Source organism: Dermacentor andersoni, chromosome 4, assembly GCF_023375885.2.
Source record: "Dermacentor andersoni chromosome 4, qqDerAnde1_hic_scaffold, whole genome shotgun sequence".
In the NCBI taxonomy this organism is placed as follows: domain Eukaryota; kingdom Metazoa; phylum Arthropoda; class Arachnida; order Ixodida; family Ixodidae; genus Dermacentor; species Dermacentor andersoni.
The window spans coordinates 171,173,921-171,179,920 of NC_092817.1; positions in this window are offsets into that span (position 1 = coordinate 171,173,921).

The following is a 6,000-nucleotide window of genomic DNA, read 5'->3' on the forward strand; positions in this document are numbered from 1 at the left end:
AGTCACATTTATATTTGTAGAAAGAAATGAGGCACAAAGGGTATATAGCATAACAAAACTTCATTAAGGCATGTTAACCTTAAGTGATTTTGCCAAAACAACAAGACCATAATTGATTAAATAAGGCATGTTCACCTTAAATGCTTTCGCCAAAACAACAAGAAAGAAAATAACTGATTAAATAGAATATCTTCACCTTAAGTGATTTCGCCAAAACAGCAAGAAAGACAATAATTGAATAAATAGAGCATCTTCACCTTAAGTGATTTCGCCAAAATAACAAGAAAGACAATAATTGATTAAATAGGGCATGTTCACCTTAAAATATTGCACAAATGAAAACTTACACGAAAGAATGAATAACTACAGCTTCACAGGAAGTGATCTCGTCAGTATACCAAAGATCAAAAGAAAACACAAATATTCCCCGTTGTAAAGAAGGGTTATACAAACCATTACCCCATTATTAGGCTCATGTGATCTTCACTAGACAGCCATCGGGTTCAACAAATTTATTTGTATTTTAACTACGTTTGGCTCATCGAAATGGAACGGTCTGGTCTTTCTATTGTATTGGGGTTTTTCCAGCAAAATAATATTTCTGAACCTCCCAGTGTTTATGTTTTGTTTAAATTATTTCATCCTTGTGCGAAATTATTTAATGTGAACATGTCCTAATTGGTTTTGTTATCATACTAAGCACTTTGAAATTTAATTTTTTCATAGCACCCTTCGAAATCACATTCCTTTAACCTACCGGCTCTCATCAAAATAACCGAGGCGAATTCGATATTGTCTCCTTCATCGAAGGAAGCAAATGTTATATATATATATATATATATATATATATATATATATATGTATATATAAGGACGGTCTCAAGGGCACATAGGAAAAACTAACCTAAATTAAGCCTTGTTCACCTTAAAGCATTTCGTTAGCAAAAATTCAGCACAATATCTCTCCCGGCAGGTTCACAAAAGTGATTTCGTCGGGATTCAAAACTGCAAAACAAATCCGTGAGTACTCTCTTCTGATGAAGGAGACTCATTCTATGGATCGTTCCGGGAAATACGCTTTGGCGATTTCAAACTGAATGCCAGCAAGTTCACAGAACGTGACTTTGCTGGAGAAAAATACGAGAGCAGTCGACGTGTCCGTGAACATATAAAAAAAAATATTTAAAAATGTCTAGGCTTGTTCACCCTAAGTGATTTCGTAAAAAAATTGACTAAGCCGGGCTTGTTAACTTTAGGTGATTTCGGCCTCAAAAAAAAAGAAAGAAAAAAACTATCCTAAGCAACACAACCAGCCCGGCACGTTCACGGAACGTGATTTTGTCGGGAAATCAATATGGAGAATCGAAGTCCAGAGTTGTTTCCTTCGATGAAGGGGACAATATCAAATTCGCATTTTCTATTTTAATTAGAGCCGGCAGGTTTAAGGAATCTGATTTCGCTGGGTACTATGAAAAAATCAAATTTCAAAGGGCATAATAATATAACAAAAACCAATTAAGCATGTTCACATTAACTAATTTCGCACAAAAATGAAATATTTTAAACAAAACATAAAAAATAGGAGGTTCAGAAATGTTATTTCGCTGGAAAACCCCCAATACAATAGAAAAACCAGAATATTCCATTTCAATGAGCCAAACCTAGTTAAAATACCCATCCTAGGCAATTAGACCTAAGATTAATTATTACTGTGATTTCAGTCTGCCTGTTATTAGACTGTGATCTCGAAAAAAAAGTACACATGCCCTCAGCCGCCTCAGTTATACACAATCATCAAGCGAAACAGATTTCCCACTTTCGAAATATTCGAAAAGCAAAAGAAACTTGAATTAAAAACTCTACCACCACCATACTGACCTTTCTAGGCAAGTACGTACATTATATCCAAAGAATTTCTCTAACTAATAAACAATCTAATCAATAAAAGAACTTCAAACTGGGAAATGGAGAAATTAATATCTACTCCTAATTATAAGCACATAATTTAGAAGTACTCCAAAATGAATAAAAAATATTCAAATAATAAAATCACGTTACATAATTTTAGGGAAATCTTTCATATACCGAATGCAGTATAACGTAACACTACAAATCTATAAAAATATGCTAATCATTCGCAGAAATAAGATTAACAAACAGCATGCGGAAAAACAATTTAAAAAGAAAATAGACAGTTTACCTATCAAAAATTGCTAAGAGATATTGTTAGTGCATGTTTAGATCAATAAGAGCAATACCGAAACACTCAAAAAAGGACGAATTCTCTAATTAATTATAGGCATCAAGATAAGACAAGCAAGAGAAGGAAGGAAGATACAAAAGATACAACGAGAAGGAAGATACAACATACAAGTAACAAGAGCACAATCAATAAATAATCAAAAACACGCCCCTGAATTCTTTGCCCGTACCCTTGGTTGTGGCCAGTCTGATAGTAGCTTTACCCCCTCCTTCTCTTGAATTTTTTTTCTCTGTTCCTAGTTGATTTTTTGTCTTTTTCCTTTTTCTCTCTTTTTTTTCATACTATCCCATGATACTTAGTGGCGAGGGAGGGGCGCTTCCTTTTTTCTTTTTTTGCCCCACTTGAAAATAAGTCAGGATCCATTGAAACGGTCACGCGCATCGCTGTTGTTTGGTTAGTTAAATCTTTTTTGTTTATGCTGACCCAGAGACGAGCAAAGGGATTCATTTCGCATTCAGCTGGAACTAAGAGCTCCACCCTACGAGGTAGTCACCCCATCTCCTTACAAATAAATGTTTTCTCTCTCTCTCTCTCTCTCTCTATGCTCGCGAAAAGAGTTGCGGCCGGAGAACGTGCCAGTTGTGCTAAACGTTTCCTTTGCTTCAGTATCTCCTCGAGTGACGGATCGCCGCGACACTGCCAGATTGTCGGAACCATATACACGCGATATGGGTTAAATTAGGCGGAAAACAACGTCATGCGAAACAGCGTCTGTCATCCAACCCTGCAATAACCGTTAATTACATAAGCAATATGAATGTCATCCGTTACCTCTTCTGGTTTTTTTCCTAATTCTACGGCACTTGTGCAAATTTGGCAGTTGGAAACAAGAGTAGCAAGGAGTTGAGAAATTAGGCGCTCTACAAAAGCAGAGAGCCGAGGCAACTGCATAACAAAAAGGAGAAGCAAAAATTAACAAATTTAACCATTGTTTGTGAAAATATTCGTGGATCAACAACTTTTGTATAAAAGGAAGTCGAGATAACGCCGCCGGAAGTGGAAAATGATTCCGTGTGTGTTGAATGACGCTTCTATAGTTATGAGTCGAGCCGCTTGGCCCAGCCGCTTCTCTGTCGTGCTTATGTGAGTGTTTTTCTAACATTCTGCGGTGGGCGCAGGACGTTTAGAACCACAGCGTCCTGCGCTCTACGCGATTGTACGGGACCGCTGACCACGCACAGTTACGGAACTTCCCAAATAAACAGTTCCCAGACTTAGTGGTACCAGCCAGCCACATATCATCCCCACAGGAGTGGACCAACCGAGCGTCTTAATAAGAAACTCGCACAAATTCTATGTATGTATGTCGACGTGGAACATAAGAACTGCAATAAGATTTCGTCTTACCTCTTCGTCTATAATACCATTTTACAAGAAACAATTGGAATTACATCGTTCAGCTTGGTCCATGGTCGGGAAGCCACAAAAAGGCTAGATGCCATACAACCGTACGAATCTGATGACAGACCAACCGACGCTGAAAAATTTACTGAGTACGCCGAAGAAGCCAGACAGCTTGCCCGCGTACGTATCTGCATTCAGCAAACCAAGATACCAAACGATACGATCTTCGACACAGCTCCGTTTTCTACAGGCCGGGTGACAGAGTATGGGTTTGGATATCCATACACTGTCGTAAACTTTCCAAAAAATCCCAACACGGTAGTTCGGGCCGTACACATTCATCCTGTACAGAGACATACTCAGACTGAAGCGATGGTCAGTATGTCCACCTACCTATTATCACATGGCCAGTTTCACTGATGGAAACGGACTGACTGTTTCCGTTGGGCCCAGGATCCTTTCAATAACGACACGGCAGACGGGTGCTTTTCACATCCAACACAGACTTTATAGAGGCACGCTAAAACGATACAAATGACTTACATACACGCGGACTAGAAGTGGGAATTTGTTTGTCCTCCTCTATAAGGATGTGCCAATCACTCATGCATCACGACACGCCGCTGTGCGGTGTCCTTTCAGTGACCATGACGGTTGTCGTTGCGTAGTGCGTCGCTGGGTCATCTGGCACTTGAAGACAGCTGGTGTGTTGCTTGCGAGGGCCACGTCTCACACCATCATCATCATCACGCCGCACCATGTCGTGACGTGGAAGCAGGGGGGCAGCATGTCGGCAGAACACCAGGACGCTGCTGGTGTAGCTGGCCCGTAAAGCCTTGCCTCTAACGTCCCGGCCGCTAAAACATCGGGCTCGGTCGGCAGAGATGTAACTAAGGCGCCCCGATGCCCAGCAGAAAGCACTGCACCAGACCGCTATAACGGCAAGCCGCTGGTGCACAGCGGAGCGCAGCCACGGGCAGGATCTCTGACCAGGTCCGCACGGTAGCAGGACACCCGGTCGCCGGTCATCGAGCCTTGAACTGTCCTTCTGCGAATTGCCGTTCGAGACTTCCGCTCGCTCTCACGCTCTGCGCGCTACGCCCACCGCCTCGTTTGTCGTGGCACGTAGTCCTCTTCCGCAATCACTGTCACCATTTCTCTTCTTGTTGTTGCCAGCACACAATCATCATTCCGAGCTGGTCTTATCATCGCTATACTCCACTCTCCACATCGTCACATGCACGTACCAAATAGCCCAACTTGCCTATTGAGGCATATACCCAGATGCACATGGTTGGTTACACGTATCAAGTGGCCCAAATTATCTGTCCATATACATACCCAGATGCACTTCCCCAGCTGCACATGCCCTATCACCAAAGTTCTCCATTCCTAACTGTCTATTCAATAGCAGATAGTCATCAGTGGCTCTTACCTAGTGGCCCATGTTGGCATGAAAAATTCCAGATGCTAATACCACACCAAAAAGAACATGGAATTGCCATAGAACGGTAATCGAATTAATATATATTTGGCAGATATGCATCTTGAAAACAGGTACAACTTAGTCGAGTGGTAAGACTCGCGGGGCCGGGTGAGAAAGTAACGGGTGATTTATACAAGGAAGCCGTTGTTAACGGCACACTCTATAAACATGGTCCCTAGTTGTACTATGGGAGTGGCGGCGCTCTCTGAAGTTGGTTCCGTCCGCTATGGGCGGCACTCTCTGAAGTTGGCTCCGTTCGGGATTGGTGGCGCTCTCTGAAGTTGGTTCCGTCCGCTATGGGCGGCACTCTCCGACGTTGGCTCCGCCTGGGTTGGGCGCGGTGCACTAAGCTTGACACGCACCTCGCAAAATTATCTGTTCTTTTGTGGCACACGAAATAGTGTTTGCAGCAAATACAAAGCACTCGTAGCGACCGAATTTTGTTTAATACGCTAATTTCTCTCAGATACTTTCTGATTCCAATGGTGCTACGACCTTTGGTGGTAGGAATTGCCCGCACTGCCACGACCATGTCAGCTGGTAAGCTCAAGCGATCAAATCTTTTTTTGTTCAATGAATCGGCGCCTATAAGAGTTCAATAGGGCACCGGCAAAAGCGGTGACATAATGTAAGAAGAGTAGCCTGAAATTTGCGGTTACAAGCTGTTTTTCGCACCGCTCAATCTACACAATCCAACTTCTTCGGCATGTTTTGGGAACAGCTGTCAATTATGTTGTGCCCTAAGTGTTTCTGTAGAGGAAAGGAGGAGGTGAGTGCTTCGTGCCGTAGAAGATTGGTTAAATGTTTAGGCGTATCTTTCGGGCTGCAAGAAGCACATGATGCACTATGTTCTAGGTACAATGACAGGGACAGTAGGATCTTTATTGGTTAGGTGTTTCTGTGTCACA